General features: G+C 29.3%; 1 pseudogene; it reads right to left on the reverse strand.

Annotated features, from left to right (window-relative positions):
• On the reverse strand, positions 1 to 180 carry LOC139873812 (U2 spliceosomal RNA; annotated as a pseudogene).
• Positions 181 to 9,803: the final 9,623 nt, after the last annotated feature.

Consider the following 9,803-nt stretch of genomic DNA (forward strand, 5'->3'; position numbering starts at 1 on the left):
AAGGGGTGTGTCGAGTCTATGCGATAATGCAATGCCAATACATGAAGAGTCCCATTAGCAAGCTGGGAATCTTCCCCTATTAAAAATAAGATTTATCGAGTGGGCCGATGGCCCACATATCATATATTTTTAACAGATAAAAACAGATACTACACTTGATATTGAACATACTTACACAATCACTATACGTATCACTCCACAAATCTAAACCATTTGTCACCTTCAAGCTACATGCATTGTCAATTTTCAACAACTTCTCAAATTGTGCTTTATCATCGATGCTCATATTGATTTATATCGCGTTGCCCTGCATTAAGTAGTAGCATGTTATGGTTTATCCAGCGACATTCATCTGTATGTAATTCTACAAATCACAACAATTTTAAAACATGTAGGCATCTAAATTAAGAATTATTATTACTATAAGTTGTTGTAGATGTGATTATAAAACATGTAACCTCTTTAATCAATAATGTATATCCAAACTTTAAGATGCAAATAAATAGCAACCATTTAACCGAATATACAGATATAAGCTATTGTACACTAAAAATGTAAAATCTAACATGTACACAATTATAAATGGCTATATTTACATATTTCATGACAGATAGATTCACCTCCAAAATAATACACAATTTACTATTTAAGTAAACAATTCTAAAACATAATCAATCAATACCTACCTCCAAACATAGGTGTTATGATAGAAGACCGATTTGAGATGGTCAATCTCCCAAAAAACAAGATTATGAAATAGACTTTTCCTTAACGAAATTTTCTTCATTCATTCATATTAAACCAAAAGCTAGATACATATTTATACTAATAAATGGACGGTTACTAGATAATACAAATAAAACTACTATTAACTCACATCATGATCATGCACTAAACAAATGAGTACTTCATGCCCATGTACATGAGTACACTGAGACCATTCTTAACCATGACATACTGTCATGGTATCACTGACTGACACATCAGCGCCACATCAGTACTTTCTCCTATCACTAACCAACCACTAATTGCTAACATCCATGACGTACCCATCACTTGATCACACCTCTATTTTTTTTTTCATTTAAACTGTTATTTTATTAACTTATATATAACATTTAAAATCCTAAAAATAAACATTTTATTAATAAAAAAATATTAGAAATTCCTAAAAATACAAAAAAAAAAAAAAAAAAAAACATTACAAATTCCTAAAAATAAAAAATAAAAACATTACGAAGTCCTATAAATAAATAAAAAACATTACAAAGTCTTAAAATAAAATAAAAAAGATTACAAAGTCCTAAAAAATAAAAAACGATTACATTAAAGTTAAACACTAATTGTCATCGCTAAACTTGCTCGCATACTTCTTCGTTATGTTACTCCTTGCTCGCATCAACAAGTCGTATGTGACGACCCGTAAATTTCCGTCCAAATTTAAACTTAATCTTTATATGGTTTCGACATGATAAGCAAAGTCTGTAATGTTGAGTCTCGAAAATTTTGAACTGTTTCATATATTCAATTGACCTTCGACCATTCCCAACGATTCACGAACAACTATTTGTAAATAGATATGTACATATTTAATTATATATATATATATATATATATATATATATATATATATATATATATATATAATAATTTGAAATGTTATATAATTCAATTATTAGAATTTACGATGTAAGATAAAATAAAATACAATATTATAATAATTATTATTTAAAACATACCTATATATAAATAAAGTATATTAAAAATAAAAATTTAATAATTGTAATACTCAATTGCCATTTGATAAATATTAAACAAGTTAATATGAACATATATGATTTTAAAATAAACGGAGATCCGAAAATGAGTTATATAAATCATAGACTCATTAAAAATATACTTAGGAACAATTTGTTGATTTTTTAAAATTTTTTATATTTTACTTGGGGTTGTGAGTGAATAATTAATGGAATATTTATTTAATAGTTAATGACAAAATTTTATACCATAATGACCAAAATAAATAAATATAGTTAATCTAAAAATTTAGAATTTTTCCGAAGACTTTTATCCGCCCCTGATTAACAACGGGGTACGAAGCCCAGTCCGTTTAAAGCATAGGCAGATAAATTTAATATGGGAGGCTGCTAAGCTTATTTTAACACGTTTATTGTGATTATTATTAATATTATATTATTATTATTATTATTATTATTATTATTATTATTATCATTATTATTATTATTAATATTATTATATATACATAAGGAGATATGTATGGTGGAAAGACCCAACAAAACATATATGATTTACGTAACTGATAACTCAACAATTTAGACCACCATTACCATCATAACCATTACCATCATCAAGCTCTCCTTCTTACTCCTACTACCCAAAACCACCACCTTCATGTGATTACCATAAATCGAACATCACCATCGAAGCATCATCATCACCGAGAATAACCGGCCACCACCCTCTTCAACCATATACAACCGTCACCATCACTTATGTCTCTCTCTCTCTCTCTCTCTATCTCTCTCTCTAATATCGTGGTAACCAACACCTCCATCGTCACCCAACCACCGTCACTATTTTCATACTTCAAACAACAATGAACAACCACGACGACTACCTCTTGAACCATCACCAATGAGATCCTCAAAACAATCATCATCATCACCACTTAAAACCATTAACCTGCAAATTTTTACTGTTCCGTAAATCATCACCGTCTCTACTTTCCACCCGTCACATCTTTCAACCTTTCTGTTAATGATTGAACTAGTTGATTCTGTTAAGGGAAGATGACAAGTGAAAAGGCCGATGAATAGTACGATAAGAAGGATGTTATGTTAGACGAGGATGTTAATGAAGGTATGAGGTATGAACGATGACCCTGTAACATGAGGATAATGATTTGAAATGTTGATTATTCGCTCTTGTACTTAAATCATATTTATGTTTCTGTTATTATTTGAAAAACCACAAGTGACTAACTATCATATTACACTAGTCGTTCCTATCATTAAACGTTGAAAAAAAAAAGATGAACGAGGTAACCGTGAGTGATGATGGATTTCGGATATAAAATTGATGATTAAAATGGTGATCGTGAATTATAATAATGAATGATGATGATGACTAGTTGATGAAAGTGGAGGATGATCACATGATGATGATGGAGTGATATCATGATTCTGGTTCCTTTTTTTTTTCTTTCCAATCGAACATAATCATGATGGGCCAAGATTCCTGTTGGGCCGAAGATAGTGTTGGACCGAGAATGCTATTGGGCTGATTAAGATCCAATTGTTCTGTTTGGGCCGAGAGCCCAAGATAATTAAAAATGATGATGGTTATTCGATTATGCTTCTGTTTTGGCGAAGGAAGATGAAACAATGATGAGGTGACGTTCGATGATATGTTATGTATGATGATAATGTAATCATATTAAGTTGATGATGATGGTATTATGGTGTTTAAATTATAATGATAGTTTAAGAATATAATAAACGGACACGATGAAGATGATAAACGAAACAGAATGTCGGGTTAAATAAGAATTAAAATAGGAATTTAGACAGAAAGACATGAAGCAGAGGAATGGTTAGGACTGTTATTGGGTTAGCGGGAGGTCGCGGGTTCAAACCCGGACTTGGGCATTTTGTTTAAGGGATACATCTTGAGGTTCGTGAATCCGAGGCCAACCCTGCATTGTTCAGTATCGTCGTATGAATATTTTTACTACAAAATATTGGATTGTGAGTTTCATTACCCCCTTTTTATATATATTTTTGGGACTGAGAATACGTGCGATGCTTTTATAAATATTTTACGAAATAGACACAAGTAATCGAGAACTACATTATATGGTTGGATTATTAAATCGAATATCACCCCTTCAAGTCTGGTAACCTAAGAATTAGGGAAATGGCCCCTAATTGACGCGAATCCTAAAGGTAGATCTATCGGGCCCAACGAGCCCTATCCAGGGTATAGATGCTTTAGTACTTCGAGGTATTATTTAGTATATTAGCTGCGCACTGTATACTGGGAGATATTCTATATGCACCTTGTTAAGGTCGGTTACCAGGTGTTCAATCCATATGAATGATTTTTATCTCTATGCAGTTTGCGAAATGCCTGATATGAGATGTATATTTATGGAAAAATTGAAATCTTGTGGTCTATTAAAATGATGGAAATGAATGATTATGATAAACTAATGAGCTCACCAACCTTTTGGTTGATATTTTAAAGCATGTTTATTCTCAGGTATTAAAGAAATCTTCCGTTATGCATTTGCTCATTTTAGTGATATTACTTGGAGTCATTCATGACATATTTCAAAAGACGTTGCATTCTAGTCATTGAGTTCATCAAGATTATTATTAAGTCAATTATAGTTGGATATATTATGAAATGGTATGCATGCCGTCAACTTGTGATGCAAAGAAAGATTGTCTTTTAAAAACGAATGCAATGTTTGTAAAATGTATCATATAGAGGTCAAGTACCTCGCGATGTAACCAAATGTAATGTATTCGTCCAGATGGATTAGGACGGGTCATTAAAGTTGGTATCAGAGCGGTGGTCTTAGCGAACCAGGTCTTGCATTAGTGTGTCTAACTGATAGTTGTTAAGATGCATTAGTGAGTCTGGACTTCGACCGTGTCTGCATGTCAAAAGTTTTGCTTATCATTTCGTGTCGAAAATCATCTACTTATCATTCTTAGGAAATTACCTGCTTATCATTCTTAGTCTAGACACATCTTACTGTATTTATTGCATGAATAGTGTATAGACAAAATTCATATCTTAGTGTATCTGCTAATTCATATCTTAGCTTATCTGTTACTGTAAACTTTGCCTGACATATGCTGTAAATTCCTCCGTAATCTACGAAATCTCTTGTTCTATATATATAGATATTGTCACACCCTCCAAAATGGACCAGGGGTAATTGTGACCAATCATATCATAACACAGTTGTATAAACGAGAACGACTCTATATGAGACTTTTTAAATAAAACCTTTGTTAATAAAACAGCGGAAGCAGTAATACATGTTTACATTATTATTAAAACGTAAAATAAATGTTTATGAACTAAAATATAATATGCGATGTGGACTCCATGCAAGCATCAAATCTATCATCACAAAGTTGCAAACAGCTAGCTCAATCATCACCTGAGACAAAACATGCTTAAAGTGTCAATCAAAAAGGTTGAGTGAAATTCACAGGTTTATAAATAATATCCAAAGTTTTAGACCACAAGATTTAGTTTAAAGTTGATTGATATAGAAATATCAATCTAAAAGTGTTGCTGCATTTTGTAATATCACTACTAAACAAGTTTACCCTATGACACCTTGTACTGTCAGTGTCGTGGAATCATTATTATGTAACCAAAGACCAACGGTCGAATGGTTAGAGACGTTACTCTCAATAGGCCTATTCACAATAATTAAGTTTGCATTTAAATGTAGCAATTAACGATATTACGGTAGGGATTTAGCATGAATCAAAGCATGACAGCATAGTTAACAATTTAGTACTTGTATCTAAGCGTAAAACAGTTATAAAGCAAACATGTGTCTCACCTCAAAAGTTATAAAACAGTTATGAAACAGTAAAAAGTGGGGCTATGAAGTTCACCTTAGTAGTACAAAAGAGTATTCCACGAAAGAATTGAGCGGTAGGACGTGATCGAGATCTCAACCTAGAGATAGAACGTATGATCAGACATTGCCTAACAGACAATAGTATATAGTACTATATTGATAGTAATGGTTCACTAAAGAATTTCCATTTTCGTAAGGTTACTATTTATGGAAAGTTTCCACTTATAATAATTTTCCAATTTTAGAAAGTTCGGGTTAATCTTTAGCAAGACGTTGTATAACTTTACTCAAACTTCGTTGCTATCAAATAAGTCAGGAATGACCAGATGTAACCGGGGGCCCAGGACTCTTGACCAGAATCTAAGTCATGGCATTCGAGATCCACAAGCTTACCCATAAATGGCAACCTAGACATCATTCACTTACGACCGTGAGTAGCGATGAAGTTCACATGAATTGTACATTATCTTTGATTAACCTTCACTTTAGGTTTATATGTTATTATATATGTTATATTATATTTATTAATGTATTAACAATTTGATTATCTTATATTATATACTATAAGTTATTATTATTAAATTAGTTTAGTTATAAAATAAGTGTTTATTAATAATGTATTGTTATTAACTTACATTATAAGCATTATACTTTATTATATAGTATACTTAGTTATTAACCGTAAGTTATAATAATAATATTAATTTAGTATATGTAATATACTTATAATATATGTTAATTCGAATATTAATTCATTAAATATTTTATTTATAATTTTTATAAACTTAGTTAATTATACAATTCAGTAGGATATTTTATAAATATAATTTTATCAAGTTTTTGTATTTATTTCCCACTTTTTTTTATATATATACTTGGTTTATATTAATCAAAGTTAATTAGGTAATAAATATTAAATCGACCTAAATAAATAATTTTATATTTTTTTAGGTTCTATATTCTGTAAAAATGTTATAAAAATTATTAAATCAAATTTTATATGAAAATATTATTTATTTAATGTTTTCTAATTATTTAACCATTGTAATCGGCCTATAATTAAATAAATAGGAAAAATAATTTAAAAATAAATTTTATATTTTTTTTAAAGTATCTAGTGATGCTACTAATCATATAAAAATTTTATAAAAATATTTAATACACGTTTGTATTTATTTTGTATTTTCTTTATTATTTCTCTCGGTTTAAAATAATGCAAAAGTAAATTCTTTTTAAATAATAATCGTCCCATTTATTTAATTTTCATAATTTTTTCTTGTTTACAAAAGTATAATAATCTCAAAAAAAAATTATAATTATTTTTATTACTGTTTAATATTTTATTACGAATTTTATATTTTTTATGTTTAAATACTACATAATTCATATTTAATTATAAATAATATTCCATAAATTATCAAAATTATTTTTATACATCATAATACTTATAATATTAATTATAACATGTAAAAATAATTTATATATATTAAATTCAAATTTTTTAAAGAATATACAAAAAATAAAAGCAATTCGATAAAAAATATAGAAAATACCTCAAGTACTTTCCCAAGTTTGTGAGAGAGTTTTTCCAAAGATTTGATACAAGTTTTTATGAAATGGAAGTGGGTATTTATAGGAAAAAAATGGTTGGTGAAAAGAAAAAATATAAATAAAATAAAGGTTCCAATTTTGACAAAAAATAAAAACATGTTAAAAATGTTTTTAATAAGTTTTTGTTTTTGAAAATATTTAGTCAAAATTCATGGGCTCATTATTTAATTTATATAAAAAAATCACTTTTTTATAAGCTAAAACTATATATATATATATAATGATTAAAATAACTTATCATTTAATTAATAATTATGTTTCATATAGTTTTAAATATAATACGCATTAATATTAATATTAACTAAAGTTATTTTATATAATTAGTGTAAACTTTAGTTAACAAAAAGTGTTGACTAAAAATAAATATTTGATCAATGTCAAATTTAATTATATATTACGTATGGATAACAACCCTATAGTCAAATTAGTCAATTCAGGTATGGAAATATGAGGGTTGTTATAGTACCTACCCGTTAAAAGAAATTTCGTCCCGAAATTTAGTTGTTGCCATTAATCGGTGTTGTTCGTACATAGACGAGGATATTTACGTTTTATTTGGTTTTCACGTTCCCAGGTATGCTCGGGGCCTTGTGTGAATTCCAACGGATAGAAAATTGTTCTGTTTCAAGAATTAAAATCATACAAACCATAATTTCTACAAGTTCTTCTACGAAGTGCATTTTATTATTAATGCGGAGATCATTCAAAATGATGATGTTATACAAGTCATTTCAGTAAATTGGATATATAAAATGTGTTATGAATAATATCGAGCTCATTTAAACCTTGAGCGTTTATGCCACCATGCTAGGGTAGACAAAATAGAGAGGAGTCCATGAAAATCATAGTCGTGAAATTTGATAGAGATTGTCATTCTTTACAACAAGAATGATGAATATGAGTTGAAAATATTGTTTTATCAACATTGGGTAATATGGATAAAACGATTCGATTATAGGAAGAGTATAAATGAAGTTATCTTAAAAGTTTGAAATAAGGAAATATCAGTTTGCCTTAACTTTTGACATAATTAAAGGTGATTTTCGGAATTCAAGGGATTTAAAGGAAATCTTTATAATCTGTATAAGATTTGATTCTCCGGTAATTAAGGAAATTAAAATTGCCTTGATTGTTGTGTCTAGAATTTTGCTATAAATTAGCTTCTTCTATTTCATTATCTTCACCACTTCTATACTTTCTTTCTCGATTCATACTTCCAAAGATTGTGAAAATGCTCCATCCAGTTCTTATCCTGGATATTTTTCTGACTATCGTTTCTGTCATTCTTCTTTTTCATTTACCCCTAGAGGAATCTGTTTACTTCTACAATTACCTTGGGGTTATAGTATTTTTAATTCTCCCGTGTCTTTATGTTGCTATACGCATTGATATACACGGTTTGTAATTTCCGTGTTGTTATCGGGCTTTATATTTTCCCTTATATGTCGGAGCTTTATGCCTTTGTTTCTTCTCCCCGACTTCAAGTCAAGCGAATAATGGTCCAGAACTCGTAGGTATGAAGTTTCGAATGATCATAATTTATAAAGTAGAAAGGAAAGGTAATAGCACGATTTGATTTGTCAAATTACCAGAATATTCGGAAAAGACCGAATCATCAAGAAAAATATTTTCTTGATATGTTTAGAGGTTAAATAGAATGTAAGAGCCGTGTAACATGGCGAATGGTGATTTATACAGTCTATGAATCATCATCTTCCATTAAAAATTTAGCATGACTTACTATAATATAATCACGTTGGCCTGACGTCATTATATTATACTAACTCATGCTTCAATTCCCAACACTTCTTCAAATCATTCATAATTTAAACTTGAATTTTACAGAATATAGAAACTAATATAGTTTTCTTTATGATGTGATAAAGATATCGCAAAGAGATAATTAATTGCGGACAAGAATCGTTGTGATGATATCATCAGAAATATAGAGGATATTTATGATGATATTTTGGAATTTCTAAGTTCGAAAGTTGACGAAGAAAAATTTTCCGCAAGCTTTTAACATGACTTCGGAGCAAGATATTCTCTAAAGAATTCATCGGATCCAGAATTACCTGGATTCTTTGAATATAGGGTTTGGTCCATGTATTTGTCCTTGGTCTCCTCCATGGTTAGCTCAATCCGTTTTTCAGTTGCAAATTTTCTTTTGAGCTTTTCCAACGTACCATTCTTTATTATAAAACTTTTGGCCATTGAGACCATCTACAATTTTGCTGTTTCCTCTGCATTTAATGTAGCCATATTTGAATCATTGGTTATCAATCCGAGATGGTTTCAAGAAATTTCGTTTTTAGATGATTAAACGCTGATTGTAATCGTCAACGGATCTAATGGTTGATGAATAGGCGTTGTTGATTTCAAAAGAAATGAACGATAATTTCGGTGGTTTGATGTGAAAATTCATCATAGAATACGAATGAATATAATTCATGAATTTAGTGATTTTTTTAGAAGGATAACACCTGCTAAAGCTTTACTTGGATTCTGATATGTCAAAATTAGAATAGATAATTGAATTTGTATGAAGATGGTTGTTCTT

The sequence above is a fragment of the Rutidosis leptorrhynchoides genome, chromosome 10 (assembly GCF_046630445.1).
Source record: "Rutidosis leptorrhynchoides isolate AG116_Rl617_1_P2 chromosome 10, CSIRO_AGI_Rlap_v1, whole genome shotgun sequence".
NCBI classification, from domain to species: Eukaryota; Viridiplantae; Streptophyta; class Magnoliopsida; order Asterales; family Asteraceae; genus Rutidosis; species Rutidosis leptorrhynchoides.